Genomic DNA, 22,579 nt, shown 5'->3' on the forward strand with positions numbered 1-22,579 from the left:
GCATTTTGTTCTGAGTTCTGTATGAGTACATCATAGAAAAAAAAAAAAAAAACTATTATGAGCTCTGGTTCCTGTCTGTGCAGAGTTCTACATGTTTTTTGTAGTTTTGTTTTCTTTACTGTGCATCATGCCATAGCTTATAAGGGCGATAAAAGACTTCAGCAACACCATGACTGTCCAAGATTTGCAGTGTACCAATGATGAGAAAGTCAAAGAGCCACACAACATATGCTCTATGATCATAGTTTAATGTTCTCCACAGATCTAAGAGAAAGATGCCAAATCATACTCCGTTATAATGTGGACAGCATGCCACAATGTTATTTTAATTCATGGACAGAAACATCACCAGTCTATTATTTATGCTGTGTTGGAAGCAACAAGTTGTAATTCCACACCTACAATCGGTAAAAAAAAACCCAGCAAAACAGTCCCCTCTTATTGAAATTTCACTCATCAACTTGGGGTAGTTTTCTTAACTACCAGTTCCTTCCAGATTTACAGAGTGACATCAAATCGACATGTCCACACACACTGTGAACAGTTTAAAGCCCCAGTTTAAAAACCCTTTCTCTACATTCAAATGAGTTTTAGCACTACTGGCTTTAAATCAATTAATATACAGACACAGTACTTGGATAAATCTATTACCCTGACCATACTAATCACTTTTTTGACCAAACTAATCCCTGTTTTGAGGAGGTAATCAACATTAGAATTATCACTACCTTGTTTCGAAGCTACTTGCTATTGTCTGCGGTTGCTGCAATGCTGTAATTTGAGTTCAAAATTTTCAATGACTGTTCGACGTTCACTACAGTCGAACAGTACCAATAGGTACTCAGGCCTGTAACCGTAAGAGTACAGTATGTAATCATCAATGTTTTGGCTTCTACTTTAACTGTTGAATGTATCGAGGTTGGAAAAGACATAATTATAATTTACAAATGATCACTTACAGGGTGCCATGAATGCAGGAATAATCAGCAGCATGGACAGCAACACTGTCACGCGTTTATTGAGTTCAGAACCATGGACAGCACCTGGTGGTTTTGCAACCATTTAACCCGTTTCCCAAACGTCAAGACCACTACAGTCATCCGATTTAAAAGCATAGTCGTGGTCTCAGTTCATGTCTGGAAATAAGAGCGAGAGAGAGAGAGAGAGAGAGAGAGAGAGAGAGAGAGAGAGAAAGACAAGCAATTTGCAGAAGATCAATAGTAGTCTGCAGTATGTCTGTGCATTCCTTTAAAATCAATAACTATATACCGTACAAGATGATTAAAGGTTAACCCTTAACGAATGAAAATAAACAAAGGGTTGACTCTGGGGGTTCATTCCACTGATGGCGGTAAAGAGGCAGTCTAATAAAGTGACTTTATCAGCACAGATACATGATCTACAAATACCATCTGGCAAACACACAATCTGTTAGTTGGTTGTTAGCTAAGTAATATGTAACCATGAGTGTGTTTTATATGAAAACTCTGCTCTAGTACATTAAATATTCTATATTGAAATATTTCTGATGCATTTAGTGAATTTATTGGTGAACTTATTGCATATTAGTTATTCCCATAAGCTGTTCGCTAGCACAGTTAGCATTTCATTTAAAAAATCAGCTCCTAAAACATCAAAAAGATTAAGAGCTTTGTAGTTCACTCAACATTTTTCAGCAACATTCAATGTCATATTAATAAGAAATCCAGCACGGACGTAGTGGAGACAACAAACACTGAACTCAAAGTTTCAGAATGCAGTGCAGTTAGAGCTAGACGGTGATAGATGAGCTCAGCTAGTTAGTGTTCTACAACATGTAAAGCACATAGTTAGATGAATTTGAAGCGTTGGGAGGTGAGAGAGATGGACAGACTAGAACAATAAAGTGCTGTTTCACCGCTCTCTTTTCGTAGAGAAGAAGAAAGAGCTAAATCCAACAACCACTGCTATCAGAGGTTAGTCAAACAGCATTGTGGGTAATATAGGAAGCTGTTAACCGAAGTGAAAATAGACTAACATGTTGAAGTTGAAACCAACAAAATCAGCTAAATAGTTCATTATAAAATAAATCCTTGATGCTAATGAAGTTCAGTGGGCATGATGGCTTAGTTGTTAGTGCATCTTCCTCACACCTCTGGGGTTGGGGGTTCAAATAACACCTCTACCCTGTGTGCATGGAGTTTGCATGCTTTCCCCGTGCTTTGGGGTTTGCTCCAGGTATTCCAGTTTCCTCCCTCAGTCCAAGACATGCACTGGCATTTCCTAATTGTCTGTATTGTGTGAATTGGTGTGTGAATGTGTGTGCGAATCCAGGGTGTCCTCCGCCTTGTGCCCCGAGTTCCCTGGGATCGGCTCCAGGCTCCCCGTGATCCTGCGTAGGATAAGTGGTATGGAATATGAATGGATGAATGCTAGTGAAGATCATATAATGATAAGTATTGATATGCAAGTTGTTCAGGTTGGATTTTTCCTTTAAGGATCGAGCAATTTTGGTATAACTTTGCAATTTACAGCTGGTACAAAAGGGGCCAGAATGAACATTCTGTCATGTTGCATAAATGTATCTTTGACAAATGCATCATGATCAGTAACAAGCTATTCTGCAACTGGCATCTGTCATGGATATTTTACTGCCAAATACCATTACATAATATCCTTTATCTAATTATTTTACAAATATCAGCATTGTCCCTCCAGAATCCTTAAACCCATATATATATATATATATAGTAAAAGACAATGGGATGGCAAAACATCATCAAGCTAAAAGTTTAGTTACTCATTTAGACTGAGGAACCTTGCTTCTACCGATTGATTCACTGGTTGGTTGATTAACGTTTCCTTCTTCAGCTCATTATTTACTCATTTATTAGTTCTTTCAGACATACAAACAGACTGTTGTCTCATTTCCAGCTGGGCCTGTACACACCACATTAATAATACAAAGAGCTGGCACAAAAAAGGGCTGCATCTGGGTTTGGCTGCGTTTTTGGCCTTGCTGAGGAAAACAGTCAAATAAAACATCATGGAATGTTGAAGCTGGCAAGAAGAGAGAGCAAGGTAAAGCTGCATAAAAGACCCAAAAGCTCCAAAGACCTAGATCGCAGCTATTATTTACGACTTAAAAGTTAGAGGAAAAAAAGTAGGACTTCCAAATGGTACAACATTCATTAAAACTGCACAAAACAGAACACTTTATCAAGGAAATATCAGAGCCAGTGTATGGATAAAGCTGAGTACAGGCTGACGTTGGGCTAAAAGAGAGAGAAAGAGAGAATGAGAGAGAGTCGCAAGTCCTTGCTTGGTCACATTTTATTGCCAACTGCAGTCTAGGCAGCAAGAGATTAGAAACATGTCCCAAGTCCCAAAGATGAAGACAAGTTGACAGTAATAACAAAAGTAAAGCATACACATGTCTCCACATCAATGTCCAATGAGCAGCCACTTACAATGATAAGTCCTGCTTCAAAGACAATTTGCAATTGATATAACTTTTCCACTTATGCTGTTTAAACATCAAATTATGCTTGAAGGAATATATATATATATATAGATAGATAGATAACACGTTAAAACCCGGAAGCTCCCGCTCCCGCAAGGGGAAATCATGACACTGCTGTTCATGCTGGTTCACAAAGCAGTATAACACAATAAGAGGAAAGCGCTTTTCCACATACATACATACATACACACATACAGTGAAACAATTTGCTAGTGTCTCTGTGAGTGACATGGGAGAAAGTATATCATCCATCCCACCCAAATAGCATGGACAATTTTGCTCTCTTGACTCTCAGCAACAGATGGATGTGGCATCATTGGACTCAAATCCATGGTCTCTGAACATTTTTTAAATTGCTCCACTTTTAAAAAAAAAAAAAAAAAAAAAAAACCCACAACCTCTTTGATGAGTGGTTCGTAATCCTATCTACTGAGCCACTAAGACATTTATACACTGTCCTATTTAGGTATTTTTGACAAATTCAGCTTTGTATCACCTTTAAATCTTTTATAAAGTGACAATTTGAAATTTGTATGATTTCAGAATTGCAGGAACCAAAACTTATTCCTGTCTGTTATTAAATAATCATATTCAGTACTTGTTCTTGGCGTAATCAGGAATGATTTGATCTGAATAAGCATCACTGTTCCTTATTTTCCCTCCTCACTTTCCACTCTTTCTAATTTAATGCAGTGTGACCTGAAGCCTGCTGCAGTAATTACGGCTGAAAGAGTGTAGTAGTAATGATAAGGTGTTCATGAAGAAGCACATTCACCCTCTACACCAACCCACCTGAACACCATGAACACCACCATCAGCACCAATACAACCACCACTGACTACTGTGAGTTCAGCACCACAACTATGAGCAGCTAGATCAATCCACATGCTGCTGGATCATGACTGAGCTCAAGCACCCACAACTAAGAGGACAATGCATATCTTTAGCCTCCCGATCTTGCCCTGGATCCAGGAGGAAACGAAAAGTTTGACTGTCAGAGAAAAGTAAAGTGAACACAGTCTCCCTCTTTTTCTCCAGATTTGCTTGAGGAAGCATGCCCTCCAGCTTGAAGTTGAGCAATGGCTACCCTAAACACACAGATTCCTACAACCTCTGCTGCTTTCACTTCACTCTTTAAAGTAAATACAATCCCCTGCAGGACTTATTTTATTCAACCCCCATTGCAAAAAATGTACACACTTTCAGCTGTTTCCCATGAACAAACCAAACAAAAAGCAATTGAAATAGTTCAACACAATGAATGCTTCAAGTGCTTTCCCCAAATTCAACTGAAAATGCAACTTATAATGACTTCTCCAGTTTCAAAATTATTCAACCACTTCATGGCGAGCATCTTTAGTCCTTAGTAGAGCACCTTTTTGCTGTTATGACCTGCTGCAAACAAGATGCATAGCTAGCTAGACACCAGCTTCTGGCAGTGTTCCTGAGGAATCTTAGCTCATTCCTCATGAGCAATGGCCTCCAGTTCAGTAATATTCTTGGGTTTGCGTTCTGCAACCGCCTTCTTCAAATCCCACCAGAGATTTTCTATGGGGTTCAAGTCAGGTGACTGTGGTGACTTCTTCTGCAACCAAGCCTTGGTGGAATTTGAGGTACGCTTGGGATCATTGTCCTGTTGGAAGGTCCAGTGACGCCCAATCTTCAGCTTCCTCACAGACGGAATGATGTTTTCTCCTAGGATTTCCTGATACCTTAGTGAATCTATCTTGCCTTCCACACGCTGCAGGTTTCCAGTGCCAGAGGATGCAAAGCAGCCCCAGAGCATCACCGAGCCTCCACCATGCTCGACTGTGGACAGAGTGTTCTTTCTTCATTCTTCTTTCTCCAGACATACCACTGATCCATCGTGCCAAAAAAGTTTTTCTTCAATGCTCCACAGAACAGAATCCCAAAATTTCTGTGGCTTATTTATATGATTTTGAGCGACTTTTCTTTTGCTTTTGGGTCAGTAGTGGTGAACGTCTTGGAGTTCTGGCACGGAAACCTTCTGTGTTTAGTACACGCCTTACTGTGCTCGCTGAAACCTCAGTGTCTGTTGCCACCAAGTCTTGCCGGAGGTCTTTTGCAATCTCTTGAGGGTTTTTCACAACCTGCCTTCTCAGAAATCTGGTTGCAGCCATTGATAGCTTCCTTTTACTTCCCCGTCCAGGTATTTAATATAATTTCTACCCCTAGTCAGTCCACGTATTTTAGTTATATACACCTGGTGCAACTAATGAAGCCCTTGATTAGTTGCATCAGGTGTGCATGAGACAACACCTGTTTTGCATATTTGTGCTGTTGTGAGGGATTCTATTCAGGGGGTTGAATCATTTTAAAACTGGAGAAATCATTATAAGTTGCATTTTCAGTTGAATTTTGAGGAAACCACTTGAAGCATTTGAAGTGCAATATCTTTTGTTTGATTTGTTCATTGCAAACAACTGAAAGTCTGTAAATTTGCACAATAAACCTGATTTGCAATGAGGGTTGAATAATTTTGATCGCAACTGTAGGTATTTACTTCAGCAACCAGCTCATAATGTATTTTTCTAAAGGTAGCAATTCAAAATTCATGGGTGAAGGCTTTCTGATTTGCTAATTATCCAAATGATATTTCTTAATCATATATACTCATCATTTTCTCTCTCACATGATACAGTAGTAGGAACAGCTAAACCTGGTAAAACCTGTTTTTTCTCAAGTCTGCTGACAGTCTACAAATGTTTCTATTTTTTCCCCCTTTTTTTCGCAGGTCCATGGTCAAATCTAAAGCAAGGGTTAGATGAAAGCCAGACAGATATAATAATCAGATGTACATCCATCATCATCCTAAGAAGACAGAAAAGGTCAAGAACAGACATAGCAGAAGAGCTAATGAGCTAGAAAACAAGATACAACAAGAAGCTTGTTGAACACAGATCACAACCACGTAGTGATCATCATCTTGATTGACATGTTCATCCACATCCTGCAGTGGACACGTACCCTCTTGTTTAGTTTACAATCGCTCAGAGAGGTCTCTAGAAACTTTGTGATTGTTTTATTGTGTTTTCAAATTGTTGTCGAACATTTGGTTTGCCCCAAATTGAAATAAGAGCCAGCCTTTTATCTCTACTCCAGTGCCTCTGTGACCACATGGATGCCATGTTTTAAATGGACTGCGATCACATCATGCAAACATATGGGTTTGTGGAAAGTATGACTGGCTAGAAACTCACTCCACCTGTAGTCATTTTATTGCCTGCTTTAATGTGGGATTTTTATCCCATCTGAGGAGATGTGTAAAACATTTATTACTGATGCCCCCGTGATAAACTAATCCAATCTGAAAAGGGCTATAGAGCCAGTTAAAAGCAGGTACGTTCGCATGCCAACTCAAGTAGAAATATAAATAGAAGACTCAAGTAGCACCTTACTAAAGATATCTCTACTTTCACTCACACACCAGATTTGTGTAATACTGGTCACCATGGTTTGTGATCCAGGTTGTCATCCAGAGAATTTTTAAATATGAAAAGTTTTAAAGTAATGAAAACACATCTTCTCAACGACACCAGAAGTAATAAATACATCAGAGTAATGGTTAAGATGTGACTAATAATCTTCTATACTTCCAGACCATTCCAGACTAGCTCAGAATCTGCCAGACATTTATGGAAGCATTAAACACTCCCCTTCCGTTCTTCCACACATTTTAAACCCCTACAAAACGTGTTTTTTTTTTCTTTTTTTTTAATCTTCTACTCGTCTCTCTTAAATGGTTTTGGCAATGAAACTGAAGGAGAAAAGAACCGTTAGCTACATTACTAACAGAATTAATATAACTAATAGAGTCTTGTGAAAAAAATAAGTACACCCCATGGAAATTGTTGGCTTTTTTGACATATTTGGAGAAGGAAACTTTTGATCATCTTTGAAACAGTGCCTATTAATGAAGTTGATATACTTGAACAAAACCACAAGGAAAATTTGCTTTTTCAATCATTTATTCAACAGAAATATAAATAGATGTGATATTCTTCTGTGGAAAAAGTAAGTACGCCCTTGGCGTCAGAAGCTAGTATTGCCCCCTTTAGCAGAAATAAGTTTTTGCAGGCATTTTGCATAACTGTTCACCAGGCTTGCTGGAATTTTTGACCACTCTTCCATGCAATATTCTTTCGGTTGCAAAATGCTTGTGGGTTTTCTTGCATGTAATGCACATTTCACATCCCCCCATGACATTTCAATGGGATTCAAATGTAGGATTTGACTAGGCCATTCCATAACCCTCCATTTCTTCTTTTTGAGCCATTCCTTGGTGGATTTGCTAGTGTGCTTAGGATCATTATCCTGTTGAAAGGTTCACTTTCAGTTCAGCTTCAACTTTTGGACACATGCCCTAACATTATCCTCAAGCACTCTTTGGTATGATGCAGAATTCATAGGTGAATCGATGAATGCAAGTTGTCCAGTCCCTGAGGCAGTGAAGCAACCCCAAACCATAACATTTCCACCACTGTGCTTCACAGTTGGTATGAGGTGCTTCTCCTGAAAAGCTGTCTTTGGTCTGCACCAAACATGTCTGCTGATACTGTGGATAAACAACTCTATCTTTGTTTCATCTGTCGAGAGCACATTATTCCAAAAGGCCTGGTCTTTGCCTATATGCTCATTGGCAATCTGTAGTCTTGCAAAGGCTTTTTCCTGGCATGCCTACCATGCAGGTCAAATCTCTTTCTGATTGTTGAAGCATGCACTTTGAGACCTACAGTTGAAGATTCAATAGCAGAACCTGTGATTAAATTTTGGGGTTCCTGAAGGCTTCTTTTTTGCATCAGATGGTCTGCTCTTAGGCTGAATATGCTGGGATGGCCTGCCTTGGACAAATTGGCAGTCATTTGAAATCTGTGCCATTTATAGATGATTTTCCTTGCAATGGAATGATGTATTTCAAATAATTTGGAGATCTTTTTAAATCCCTTGCCAGATTCATACGCAGCCACAAGCTTTTTTTCTGAAGGCCTTTTAGAACTCTTTAGATCTTGGCATGATGACAGCACACACCTCAATAACAAAGGGAACACCAGGCACTGGTGCACGGTGGCTTAATGATTAGCATGTTTGCCTCACACCTCCAGGATCGGGGGTTCGATTCCATTGCATGTTCTCCCCGTGCTGCGGGGGTTTCCTCCGGGTACTCCGGTTTCCTCCCCCAGTCCAAAGACATGCATGGTAGGTTGATTGGCGTGTCCAAAGTGTCCGTAGTGTATGAATGGGTGTGTGAGTGTGTATGTGATTGTGCCCTGTGATGGATTGGCACCCCGTCCAGGGTGTACCCCGCCTTGTGCCTGATGCTCCCTGGGATAGGCTCCAGGTTCCCCGTGACCCTGAAAAGGATAAGCGGTATAGAAGATGGATGGATGGATGGACACCAGACACAAGATATGAGAGGGTTATAAATAAGACAGGTTCCACCTGCACTCCCTAAGCAGGTTCTAATCACTGGCATCCAATCTTGAACACCTGATTCTAACTGTATGGATATATTTAGAACTTTATATTTTAGATGTAAAATATCACCACAGGCATAGGGAATGAGTTTAGACTGTGAATGTTGCCCTGGTTCCATACACACAGTTTCTGCACTACACCAAAACAGCTCTATATGTAGTAATTCCTTCATGCAGTCATCATCAGTAAGTGATTTATCCTGGTCAGAGTCACAACGGATCTGGAGACTAATCCTGGAACACTGGGTGTGAAGAAGAAATACACCCTGGATGGGACACCAGTGCATGCACGCACATGTTCACACACAAGAACAATTTAGTAAAGCCAATCCACTTTCCAGCATGTGTTTTTGGAGGTTGGAGGAAAGCGGAGAACCTGAAGAAAACCTACTGGGATGAACATGTGAATCTCCACACAGACAGTAACCCAAACTCAGGATCGAACTGGGGACTCTGGACGGAGTGAGTTAAATTAAAAAGAATTAAACTAGAAATGTGAGCTCATATGACTGGAAGTAATCAGTGTGATGAAGCCTCCACAGTGAGTCTGCCAGGATCTAAATGGCATCTAATACAACCATGCATTCCAATCAACTCCTACACATGGGTGCTTCAACAACAGCTGACAGCTGAGCAAGAGTCTTAGCTGGAATGCTCTGTCAGGCCAGAAAGGTGATTTATAATTTTTTTATTTTTGTTATTTTTACATGTCAATATGTTTCATATGCAGTATTGATCCAGGACTTGACATGTCTACATGACTCAGAATGTGGAGGAGAGCAGGAGTGCTCATGTCCATACACCAAGGAATCAGTATAATAACTAAAATACAGATTAAAATCAATCAAAATTAGAATAAAAAACTTCTTTTTTTTTCCCCCAAAGCACTGTCAAATATTATTCTCATCACATTTTGAGAATTTGTAGTGTTTTCTTATTGTCTCTTCTATGTGCACACATTACTGCAGCGTGACAAAGGTTGTAATTTTTCTGAATTGTTCTTGTGCCTCATAAATGAAAGACGAGGTAGAGGCCTGGGCCTGGTTTTCAGATGCCACAGGAAGTATTCAGACACAATAAATTACCAACATTAGTACTTTGTTGCAAAGCTGTTGCTGGCAATTACCGCCTTGAGATGTCTACGGTGAAATGTAATTAGCGTTGTGCAGCATTGTGGTTTAGTTTTGAGACATTCTTCTTGGCAAAATTGTCTTTAATTCCCCAAGGTGACAAGTGTCCCTCTGATGAACTCGCAATTTTTAAATCCTCCATGATTTGAGTCAGGAGATCAGCAAGGCCAAGCAAGGTCTTGATTTTTTTTTTGGCAGTATGTTTAATGTCTTTGTCTTGATGAAATGTCCACCGTATCCCCTGATTCAGCTTCTTGGCTGATGAGATTAAATCCTCTTCTAACATGTCCCTGTATATTGCTCCATTCATGTTTCCTTTGATGGCGTGTATGGGATTCATTTTCCATCTTGTTACTTTATCTTGTTACAATGGCACCTGTCAAGGGGTGGGATTTATTAGTAGTACTAAGTAATAAGTGAAACGTCAGTTCTCAAAGTTGATCAGTTCAGGAGATTATTATTTTACTATCCGTGAGCATGTTGTTTGCTATTCTGATAACTTTGCATTTATTTTTCACTTTTGTACAATTTATTTTTACATGTCTTTTCAAAAGTTTGATTCATGCTTATTATTTTTTTTTATCCGTGACCGCGATACTTTTGACGGAAAATGAATCCCATAGACGTGTACTGCCCTGGTATCATTTGCAGAGAATCAGCGGCGCATCATGATGCCACCGTGCTTCACTGTGGGTATGATGTTCTTGAGATAATACATGCAACCTTTCGTTCTCCATACATGACAAGCTGAATTATTGCAAAGTTCTATTATTTTTTTCATCTGACCCTTGTTGCAAAAGAGTTCTGATTTGTCTAAAAGCTTTTAGGTATGCATCTCTGTGCTTATTATTATTATTATTATTTTAATTGTTTACGATACACTTCATTGTTTATTGTTTTCTGTTGTGTCAAAGCATTTGTACTGACAGGGATTTTTAAGGTTGTTGCTGTTAATAATGTTGTCCCTGAGAAATGTGTTACATAAACAGAATACTCAGTGTATATAATACTTATTGTCCTTCTTGTTTCTGTGTTTGTGTGTGTGAGAGAGAAGATGAGAGAGAGAGAGAGAGAGAGAGAGAGAGAGAGACTGAGAGCGAGAGAGCGAGAGAAAGAGAAACAGAGAGAGAGAGAGCGCGACAAAGAGAAGCCAAGATGGTTGATTTTGGGGGGCTAGAGTGAAGAATTTGTGATTCAGGAATTGATTCATGCATTTCTGTAGCTAACTAATACAACAATACTAATCAGCTTTAACCTCCTTTACGCTTTCACTTCTTCAAACAACAAATAAATTTACAAAAAATGGCCTGCCAAATACCTCTACAACACTAATTTACCTTATCATCAAATAAGTACATAAAATACCTTTGAATTATGCCGTTCCATGAAACAGTTGTATGGTTTTAAAATAGAGAGAGAGAGAGAGAGAGAGAGAGAGAGAGAGAGTACTCTCTACCTCCTGACCCACATTCCTCATTTAGTGTCAGTGTCAGCACCTGCTGTTATTGTAATTTTAGCTTCCTACATTATTATCACTGAAGCACCAGATATTTGTGGGTAAAAATAACCTGTTGTGTCATATACCCCAATCAGCCCTAACATTAAAACCACTGACAGGTGAAGTGAATACCATTGATTAGCTTATTACAATGGCACCTGTCAAGGGGTGGGATATATTAGGCAGTAAATGAATACTGAGTTCTTAAAGTTGATGTATTGGAAGCAGGAAAAATGGGTAAGTGTAAGGATTTAAGTAACTTTGACAAGGGCCAAATTGTGTTGGGCAGGTCAGAGCATCTCCAAAACAACAGGTCTTGTGGGGTGTTCCCGATATACAGTGGTTTTCGTTTTAGTTCCACTTTTAGTACCTACCAAAGTGGTCCAAGGAAGGACAACCGGTGAACCTGCAACAGAGTCATGGGCACCCAATGCTCACTGACGCTTGTGGGGAGCGAAAGCTAGCCCGTCTGGTCTGATCCCACAGAAGAGTTACTATAGCAGAAATTGATTAAAAAAAAAAAAATGGTTGTTACCCATGCTGAACCTTTGAAACGGCCTACGATGAGCAGGTGGGCATCAGAGCTGGACCATGGAGCAATGGGAGAAGGTAGCCTGGTCTGATTAATCTTGTTTTCTTTTACATCATGAAGATGGCCTGGGGAAGAGATGGGACCAGAATGCAAGCCGGTGAAGGCAGTGTGATGCCCTGGGCAATGTTCTGCTAGGAAACCCTGGGTCCGGGCATTCATTTGGATGTTACTTTGACACGTACCACATACCTAAACATTGTTGCAGACCAAGTACACCCATTCATGGCAACGGTACTCCCTAATGGCAGTGACCTTTTTCAGCAGGATAATGCTCCCTGCCACACTGCAAAACTTGTTCAGGAATGGTCTGAGTAGCATGTCAAAGAGTTCGGGGTGTTGACTTGGCCTTGATTTGCTTTCTTAGACCATCACTGTCTTTATTTTCTTAACTGTCTAAACTGGTAGATGCACTGTTTTAAAGAATCCAGCTCTAGAGGAAATGACCAGGTAATCTACCATCATTCAATTTTTAACCTCTTTCAAGATTGGAAACTTATGTAGAGTAGTGCAATTTTTATCCACACACTGTTTTTGTTTTTTTGCCTTCAGCATGGGGTTATTCAGTAAATTCATATTCCTCACACAACTCTACCACAGTAACTGCTTTTTATTAATCTAATCAGGCTGTGCCTATGCTCAGGTAAATAGATTTCACTTGTTTTCTTTTCCTTCCACTTATTCAACTGACCTTCTTTATTGCTGAGTGAACAGCATAGACTTAAATATATAATACAAATGTAAACTACAGATGTAGAACATGCATTTAAAGACAGAGACAGGTAAAAGGAAAAGCTGAATATACAACAGCAAGACAAAGCAAAGGGTGTACAAGGGAAGAGAACAAACACTGCAGGACAAATAGGCCATAATGAGGCTTGTGTTTGCGATAGAGGACAGAGCAAAGGTGGACTTGAAGGGTGCCCCAATGGATGATCTTTATGATAAAATGTAATAAAGTGCCCCAATGGATAATCTATAAATGGGAGAAAAAAAAAATCTGATTAAAAAGGAGTGACATTGTGTGAGAAAACATAATGACGTGCCATCTACGGTGCCTTTGCACTGGGGAATGCATGGTGCACGGGATTATAAGATTCCACTATGTGCGAGGAAACATGATAAAGTGCCTTAATGCGTGCCCTTCCAGTGGAGAAAATGAGATGCAGTGCCCTCTAGGCTCAGCTACGTGCAAGAAAACATGATAAAGTGCTCTAATAGGTGACCATCTAGTGGAGAATGCATGATGCAGTGCCCTAGAGGTTTCCCCTATGTTCTCCCCCCAGACGTGGTGACGTGGCATTGTGATACAATCCCACCTTTTCCACAAGTCAGATTGCGACATTTCTGCCCTGCTAGATCTGCCCTGGTTAACTATAAGTGCATTATTTTGAAATAGAAGCATCTAGGAGCAACAATAGGTCCTAGAGGTACACCATGCAAACTCAGAGTGGGAGTGGCAAGTGCTAATGTGTGCCACATGTAAAATTCACCTACAGTGGTGCTTGAAAGTTTGTGAACCTTTCAGAATTTTCTATATTTCTGCATAAATATGACCTCAAACATTATCAGATTTTCACACAAGTCCTAAAAGTAGATCAAGAGAACCCAATTAAACAAATGAGACAACGACTTTATATTTGGTCATTTATTTATTGAGGGAAAATGATCCAATATTACATATGTGAGAGTGGCATGTGTGAACGTTTGCTTTCAGTATCTGGTGTGATGCCCCTGTGCAGCAATAACTGCAACTAATCATTTCTGGTTACTGATAATCAGTCCTGCACATCAACCTGGAGGAATTTTAGCACATTCCTCAGTACAGAACAGCTTCAACTCTGGGATGTTGGTGGGTTTCCTCACATGAACTGCTTGCTTCATGTCCTTTCACAACATTTCTATTGCATTAAGGTCAAGACTTTCCAAAACATTCTTCTTTAATAATTCTTTGGTAGAACAACTTGTGTTCTTAGGGTCGTTGTCTTGCTGCGTGACTCACTTTATCTTGAGAATCAGATCACGGAGAGATGTCGGGAAATTTTCCTTTAGAAATCACTGGTATAATTCAGAATTCAGTGTTCCATCAATGATGGCAAGTGGTCCTAGACCAGATGGAGCAAAACAGACCCAAAACATGATACTACCACCACCATGTTTCACAGATGGGATAGGGTTATTATGCTGGAATGCAGTGTTTTCCTTTCTCCAAACATAGCATTTCTCATTTAAACAAAAACGTTTTATTTTGGTCTCATCCTTCCACAAAACTTTTTTCCAAAATCTATGAGATCTTTAGCAAACTGCAGAGGGGAAGCAATGTTGTTTTCAGAGAACAATGGCTTTCTCTTTGCAACCCTGCCATGCATACCATTGTTGTTCAGTGTTCTCCTAATGGTGGACATTAACATTAGCCAATGTGACAGAGGCCTTTAGTTGCTTAGCAGTTACCCTGGGTTCCTTTGTGACCTCGCAGACTATTATACGTCTTGCTCTTGGAGTGATCTTTGTTGGTTGACCACTGTGGAGGGTAACAATGGTGTTGAATTTCCTCCATTTGTACACAGTCTGTCTGACTGTAGATTGGTGGAGTCCAAACTCTTTAGAGATGGTTTTATAACCTTTTCCAGCCTGATGAGCATCAACAACTCTTTTTCTGAGGTCCTCAGAAATCTGCTTTGTTCATGCCATAATATACTTCCACAAACATGTATTGTGAAGATCAAACTTTGATAAATCCCTGCCTGTCCTTTAAATAAAACAGGGCAATCACTCACACCTAATTGTCATCCCATTGATTGAAAACACCTGACTCTGCCTTCACCCTCAAATTCATTGCTAATCCTAGAGCTTCGCATACTTTTGCCACTCACCAATATGTAATATTGAATCATTTTCCTAAATAAATATATGAACAAGTATAATATTTTTGTCTCATTTGTTTAATTGGGCTCTCTTTGTCTACTTTCTTGACTTCTGATGAAAATCTGATGATGTTTTAGGTCATATTTATGCAGATATATTATGCAGAAAATTCTAAAGGGTTCCCAAACTTTCAAGCACCACTGTATCCTCTGCAGCATCATTCACTAGAGAGTTCCAAACTGCCTCTGGAAGCAGCATCAGAACAGGAACTGTGCATCAAAATTTCATGAAATTGGTTTCTATAGCTGAGCAGTTGCAGACAAGCCTAAGACCACTATGTGCAATGCCGTGCATCGGCTGGAGTGGTGAAAATGCACACAGACACTGTAATCTGAAGCAGTAGAAACATGTTCTCTGAAGTGATGAATCATGCTTCACTACCTGGCAGTCTGGTGGATGAATCTGGGTTTGGTCAATGCCAGGAGAACACTACCTACCAGAATACATACAGTAGTGCCAAAAGTAAAGTTTGTTTGGGGAGGGCCCATTAGTTCCAGTGAAAGGTAGCATTAATGCTACAAAATACAAAGACATTTCAGACAATTGTATGCTTCTAACTTTGTTGCAACAGTTTGGGGAAAGCCTTTTCCTGTTCCACCATGATTGTGTCCCTGTGCTCACAGCAAGGTCCATAAAAACATAGTTTGATGAGTTTGGTGTTGAGGAACTCCAGTGGCCTGCATAGAGCCCTGACCTCAACCTGACTGAACACCTTTTGGGATGAAATGTCAATTGTGAGCCAGGTCTTCTTGTCCAACATCAATGCATGACCTCACTAATGCTTTTTTGACTTAATAGGTGCAAATTCCCACAGATATACTCCAAAATCTTGTAGAAACCCTATCCTGAAGAGTGGAGGCTGTTAAGGTTAGGGGAACTCATTATCAATGCCCATTTTGTAAAATGGGATGTCCAAAAAGCTCATATAGTACGAGTATGTGAGTAGTGAGAAGTGGAGAGAAGTTCCCATGTCCTTCTGTAACCTAAGCTGACTAACATTGATGCCACAGAGCCAGCATTTACACCGCTGAATTTGCACTGAAATGTAATAGTGTTGGACAGGTGCGCAGGTGCTAGGGTACTGAGGTATTGAAACAGGAACAATAAATGTTAAAAGCAGAGGTAAGGACTTGAGTTGAGTATTAAATTTTGCCGCCTATAATGTGTGTGTGTGTGTGTATATATATATATATATATATATATATATATATATATATATATATATATATATATATATATATATATATACACACACACACACATTAGCTTACTAATAGCAAACTGAAGGAATCCAATTTCTGAAATGCAAATTACCATATGTGTATATATATATATATATATATATATATATATATAAAGACTAAGTGTTATTTACAAAGATCAGTATTAATGGCGTCATTATTTTTAGAGAGAATAAACAATCTATTTATTGTGCTATTGCAACTGACATCCTCGGTTATCCATTAATGAGGTTTGGATGGCTTGGCTAAGTGAATCCACAGCCTTGATTTAGTGAAACCAATCAGCCAAACTGTTCTTCTTCCCTTCCCCATGGCCTTTCTTGTTTTTTCCCCCTCTTGCTTTCAGCTCACAAGTTTCAGCTCTGGCCATTAAAAGATAAATGAGCAAAGGGAAGGAATTAGGAAAATAATTAAATATAATTAAATTGCCTTTTCACAGTGTTTGCTACAAGTTTTATTCCTTTCGGGAGGGGACATGCCAGGGGCAGAGTAATATATTTCAGGGATTTTAGTTTTTTTTTTTTTGTAATGTCTCTTCTTCTTTTTGGCTTCCCAAATAAACTTTACAGCAAATGGAACAGATTGTGCATCAAAGCCAGTGAAGAGATGTACGGATAAAAATTCTTAACATGGTATGAACTGACAGACAATTACATAAAGTGGGATGGATGGATGGAAAAAGGGTGTGTGTGTGTATTGTGTTTTTACATCTTGGTGAAGAATAAATGTCCCCACATGGATAGGAGTATTTGACAGTGGTGACATTTGGTTGGGCTACACAAGGTCAAAAGCATCAGATAAGCATACTTCCTATTGCTATGCTTGTATTAAAAAAAAAAAAAATGCAGTTTATTTTAAAACTAAGACAAATGGTTTCTTTTTAATTGCCGGGGATTAGGTTAGATTTAGATGTAGGCATAACATTAATTAGCTGCATTACTAATTACATCAATGGAAACTCTGCACACATATAGTGTGTGTGTGTGTGTGTGTGTGTGTGTGTGTGTGTGTGTGGACGGATTATGTTGAAATCAGCTAAATAACAAGTTAAAGCTTTATACAATATATGAAACACACACACACACACACACACACACATATGAAAACAATAAATGATTAACTAACAATTAACCAATTAACAGACAACAAGACAGCAGAAGGCCAATATGTGTGTGTGTGTGTGTGTGTGTGTGTGGGTGTGTGTGGATATTTGCCAGCACAGGGAAGGCAGCCAGTTGACTGAAATGCCAGAGGGCTGTGTGATCCCAGCAGTGTTGGCTCACACTGATAAGGCAACATCAACAATGAGAGATGAGGCGGTCGCACACATTTAGCCTGCGTTCTGCTACGCGCTAGAAAACAAACATAACTCACAAACACAACTGGAGTGGAGGAGCATGATGGATTGCTACTTGCAGAGGTACTGATGGGTACATATTTATTATATGACTAAACTTGCTAATGTAGCATGCATTAAGCCTAAATAACTGCTGAGAGAGAGAGAGAGAGAGAGAAACTCAGTAGGAATCTTATATCCAGTTTGCATCCGTTTGTACAATCGGATCTTCTTTCAGTTTTTATTCCATCACTAATTCAGCAATGCAAATCACATGTATTGTGAAGGAAACACAGCCTCTGCAGCAAACTACTTCAAAAGAATTCTACAACTGCTAATACACAATTACTTTATATTTCAAGAACTTAAAAAAATACTGAGTAACACTCCTTCAGCAGATACCACAGCTTGGAAATGCCATTGGCTTCCACACAACCCCAAAAGCATAATAGATTCACGCTCATGCTTAACAGTTGGTAAAATGTTCTTCTCATCAAATGCCGTCAACCCCCCCCCCCCCCCGCCAAATATACCCTTGGTGAATGTGGCCAAGGTCATTTTTACTTCATCAGTCCACAGCACTTGTTTCTAAAATCCCTCTGGTTTATCTAGATACTCTATTGCATACTTTAGATGTTGTGAGCTGGAAGAACTTTGTTTTTTTTTTTGTTGTTGTTGTTGTTGTTTTTTTTTTTAATAGCTTCCATCTGCTTTGTAGGCATCAATTCGATTCATTTTCAGATTCTCAGTCAGTTGCTTAGAAAATCTCATTGTTTGAAGAGTCAGAAGTTAGTACGTTCTGGAAATGGAATTCGTTGGCAATTCCTAATGACAATTCTGGACCTGAGAAACGAGTCCTAATGAGTCACTTGTGGCTTAATGAGTTTTGAGACTTTAAATCGTGAACAATGACCAAACTTTTGCACATGCCCACATTACTTTTTTTTTCTGTTTTTTTTTCCCAGCAAATATAAAGTAGCTGAGGGCGCACGGTGGCTTAGTTTTTAGCACGTTCGCCTCACATCTCCAGGGTTGGGGGTTTGATTCCCGTCGTGGCCCTGTGTGCGGAGTTTGCATGTTCTCCCCGTGCTGCGGGGGTTTCCTCCGGGTACTCCGGTTTCCTCCCCCAGTCCAAAGACATGCATGGTAGGCTGATTGGCATGTCCAAAGTGTCCGTAGTGTATGAATGGGTGTGTGAGTGTGTATGTGATTGTGCCCTGAGATGGATTGGCACCCTGTCCAGGGTGTACCCCGCTTTGTGCCCCATGCTCGCTGGGATAGGCTCCAGGTTTCCCGTGACCCTGAAGGAAGGATAAGAGGTATAGAAGATGGATGGATGGATGGATGGATAAAGTAGCTATGCATTGAAATTTGAAGAAAAATGTTTTATTAGATTTGCCCAAGGGTGCCCAAACTTTTGCATACAACTGCCATTGCTGTACATTGTATAGTGCATTGTTTGCCTGCTTAAAGGAATATGCTTTATTAGTAAGGCAGACTCCGACCCATAACAATTGTGATACTATTCAAATAGTCCAGTGATTATTACATGTAGAAGTTGAACGGCAATAAAATGAAGTAAGGAAAAATACACATAGATGGTTTTAAATATCTGCTTTTATAGGGCCGTTTTCACGTGTTCAAGTGTGCAAAGTGAATGAATAACATGTTGTGTGGGTGCAGTTTTTTTTTCCAAAAAACAAGATGCATGTCTTACACTTTGAACTTACAGTAACTCCTTCTTTCTTGTGCAATATCCCCTCCAGGAAGGAGTCGCATCCTCAACTGTAAAAGGTTTGACATACAATGGATTTAAAAAAGTCTACTCACCCCTGTTAAAATGGCAAGTTTTTTTGTGATATAAAAATGAAACTAAGATAAATCATGTCAGAACTTTTTCCACGCTCAACGTGAAATTCGAACACATAAGAATTAAGGGGAAAACAATCAGAAATATTTTAGTGAAAAATCGGGGGGAAAAACTTAAATTAAAAAAAATGTTTACAATAACCTACATGTGCATACACTTTTTTTTTTTTTTTTAAATTGGGGATGTGGTTGTGCTCAGAATAAGCCAATTACATTTAATCTAATGCTCAAAAGTAATTATCATACAGCTGTCATCAATGAAATTATTCTGATTAACCCCAAATAAAGTTCTGTAGCTGTTTCTGTAGGATTTTCTTCACAACTTTTTGGTTTCACCTGACTGTTGAAGCCATGGTCTGCAAAGAGCTTACAAAGCTTACATATATATATATATATATATATATATATATATATATATATATATATATATATATATATATATATATATATATATATATATAAATTTAATTGGGGGGGGGGGGGGTAAATAAATAAATAAATAAAAATTACAATAACCTTGTTGCATGCTGTAAGTAGGCTATTGTAACTTTTTTTTCTCTCTTTTCCCTAAAATGTTTCAGATTGATTTTCACTTCATTTTTATACATTGTATAAGAATTTCTGACATGACTTGTCTTGGGTTAAATTTCTTTCTTTTTCACAAAACCCTGCCATTTTAACGGGGGTGTGTAGACTTTTTATACTCCTTGTACAAGCACAAGGACGTATCCTGTACGGCCTACAGCCACCGTAATGAGGGAGTGTGTGAAAAAGTCGGACTAGTGAATAATTCCCTGTTTAATTCACTGTCTTTTGGTGACACATCATTATTTTTCAGATTTTCTAAAACGTGTCCCTGTGTGTGTGAATGTCTGTCATTCTTTTCTGGTGGAGCTGAACAGCTTAGTGCAATCCATTTCACAGTCAAAGCCTTGCAGACAGTGCCGTGTGTTCCTAAAATGCTGCATTAATTTGTTAGGATGCTTCAGTAATAAAATATAACAGCGTGCTTGTGGACAGCTAAAAAAGGTGCGATTTTGTTTTCAGTCATACTTTTGCACTGTCTGGCAAAATGCAGTGCTGTAAGAGATGTCTGGCATACACTGGTTATCAAACTCCCAAGAGAACAGCAGCTCTGTCACTAGTCAGCACTTGGAGAGAATTTCTGTAGATATAATGTCAATTTCCTGCTACACTGAGGGGAAACGTGGACGTTATGGTGCTGATGGATTGTTTTTCAAGTAAAGCTGAGTTACATGTTATTGCAGACCAAGAAGGAGGTGCATTGGCCATGAAACCTGTGGGGAGTAAAGGAATATGACAACAACTACCCCATGCACAGCTAGGGAAAAATAAGATGTCTATAACTGTAATTGTAACAAAACAATCTGCAACATGCTAATTAATTGGTATCCAGTTTGCTCTCCAATTAGCTCTCACTGTTTTGCCTGTCATGCCTTACCCTCATAACAATATATTTGTTATGTTACCCACTGCGAGGATTTTTAGGAAAAAAATAATGGTCTTTCACCTCAAGGAAAATGGAAATTTGAGGACTGTCTGAATGTCGGTGAACAAGTGAACTAGAAGAGAATAGCTTATATGTCTGAATCCGAACAGCACGTTGCAGAGGAGCTGATTAACTCAAGCACAAAACTGCCAATCAGTGATTCAGTGCAAGTTTCACAAAGGTGGCCTGAAAGACCCAAATGCATTGGAAGATGCAGAAATTGGGGATTTATATGATTAGGGTGAACTGGTGTTAACTGACAGCTCAAATTAATGAGTTGTTCTGAGGTCGACTCTTATTTTCTTTATACACAGGTATTCATCCAAACATTTGGTGATTCAAAGTTTATCCTGGTTAGGGCTGCAGTGCATCTTTAGCCTATCTTGTAAATACTGGACGTGAGGTGTAGAATACACCACAGCTGTGATGCCAGTCTATCACAGATCACCAGGCACGTGCACATTCACACACATGAGCAATTTCGTGTAGCCAGTCTACCTGGCATGTTTTTTGGGAGGTGGGAGGAAACCGGAGAACCTGGAGGAAACCCACACAGGCATTGGGAGAACATAAGACTCTCCAAACAGACAGTCGGACATTGGAGCTGTGAGGCAGCAACCCGCTGTGCCACTGAGCCACTCTAAACAGTACACAGTCATTTTGAAATGTAACAGAATATTTAGACTTAATTGCCTACAATGTGTTATGCCACAATATGCTCAATATGCTCAATAAATCCTTGAGGCTTGTAAACTCCTAATACAAAGCAATTACAGTATGTGCCAATACAGATTTGTATACACACAAGAAAACATGCATTTATCACTTACACCAGATCACTGTAATATCCTTTTAAATAAACCTATTCTTTTACATTTTTCCTGCCTGGAAACTGCCTGGAGTTTTCCTGTGTCATAACTTCTTCTTGGCACTTCAAAAGCCTTGATATTGAAAGAAAGATTCCTTCTGTCTATTACTGAAGCGGACTAGCAGTGCCCCTGGGGTTGCACAATAGACATGCCTGATGCTACAACCCCAAAAAGCACAGCTTACTCACAACTTACTGTCACTTCCCCAAGGATTACATAAATAAATACGTTGCTTTTCATCCCCTACGGTTGCAAGCTTTTTCATGCAAAAGAAGGATGGGAGCTTGCACCATTGTATTGACTAGCGGGTCTTGGAAATACCCTATCCCATTTACTGAGCTTTATCTTCATAAGGAAATGAAGGGGAGATTGTGTCCGTCACAGCGTTGGCACACTATGAATACCTTGTGTCATCATTCAGTCCATGCCCTTGTGAACAATGTTCTCACGGACATGTTAAATAATAATGCCCTCATTTATTTCTCCTCAAATGAAGAGCATATTAAAGACTTTCACCAAGTGTTCACATGTCGATTCGAAAATCACTCGTAAATGCATTTTGAAAATTGTCATCCATTTATTTTGTCTAATACATTCTATGACCACAGATAAAT

At 39.3% G+C, this 22,579-nt stretch overlaps 1 protein-coding gene across 1 annotated transcript in view; it reads right to left on the reverse strand.

Annotated features, from left to right (window-relative positions):
- LOC128602447 (acid-sensing ion channel 2-like) overlaps positions 1-22,579 on the reverse strand; it is a 414,535-nt gene that overhangs the window by 8,966 nt on the left and 382,990 nt on the right. The window lies entirely within an intron of this gene.

Source organism: Ictalurus furcatus, chromosome 2, assembly GCF_023375685.1.
Source record: "Ictalurus furcatus strain D&B chromosome 2, Billie_1.0, whole genome shotgun sequence".
Taxonomy (NCBI): Eukaryota; Metazoa; Chordata; class Actinopteri; order Siluriformes; family Ictaluridae; genus Ictalurus; species Ictalurus furcatus.